The sequence below is a fragment of the Mandrillus leucophaeus genome, unplaced genomic scaffold (genome assembly GCF_000951045.1).
Source record: "Mandrillus leucophaeus isolate KB7577 unplaced genomic scaffold, Mleu.le_1.0 Scaffold372, whole genome shotgun sequence".
Lineage (NCBI taxonomy): Eukaryota > Metazoa > Chordata > Mammalia > Primates > Cercopithecidae > Mandrillus > Mandrillus leucophaeus.
Window position 1 is genome coordinate 2374141 of NW_012103943.1, and position 1122 is coordinate 2375262.

The window sequence follows — 1122 nt, forward strand, 5'->3', positions numbered from 1 at the left end:
TTTATCGCATACTAGGAAGCCAACATGATAAAACCAAATATTTGAGTATAAGTTTATTGGGTGTAATGAAAGAGTCCACGGAAAATTCCTTTTATGGGCCTGAAAGTCTCTGATAAACCAGAGAGGATTTGCAGAATGCAAATATCTATTGCTCTGAAACCAGGTGCCACAGGAACATGAGTGTCCCCTCCCAAAAGATGGACCACACATCTCCACCAAAGAACGACAACATGTAGTATTTGCAAATTCCTCATGAAAAGTTTCTCTTTGTAGAGAAGGTATGCTTTTTTATATTTATATTAAAGAATAAGGGGAAAACAATAATCCCTCACTGACTCATACAAGGTAAGATGGCCCTTGCCTAACAGTCGCCAAAATAGTTACATGTTAGTTGGTTCATGTAAATTCACTGCTTAAAACTCTCCAATAGTTTTTACATCTAACTGAAGAAAGGGAAAGTCCTCTAACTAGCCCAACATAACCCAATTTCTGTCACTCACGCTCCTGTCTTCCCTCTCCTTCTACTGGACTGCTGCTGCTGCTTTTCTTTTCTTTCTTTCTTTTTCTTCTTCTTCTTCCACCTCCTCCTCCTTCCTTCTCCTTCCTTCTTCCTTCCTTCCTTCCTCCTTCCTTCCTTATTCCTTCCTTCCTCCTTCCTTCCTTATTCTTTCCTTCCTCCTTCCTTCTTCCTTCCTTCTCCTCCTTCTTTTCCCTGTTCTTCAGCCCCAGGACCCTGCCCTTGACCCCAGCTATCTGCATGTCTGGTTTGCTTACTTCTGGTTTTTATGTAAACATCACTTTCTATGTGAGGCCTTCCTTTGCCATTCTACTTAACACTGACTCCCCTGACACCCTCATCTCCTTCTCTCATATATTGCTTTAGTTCTCCATAGCGCTTATTTTTTTAAACATACTGTATACTTTAGTTATTTTGTTTATCACTTGTCTTTCCTTAAAGATTGATTTTTTTATGTTTTGCTCACTTTTGCTCCCCTGGTACCTAGAAAAGAATTTGGTACAGGATATAGACTCAATAAATATTACATGAATGAAGGAATGAAGGAATGAATGGATAAGTGTCTCACTTGAACCTGACTCACATAAGTAGGAGCCTTGTGCATG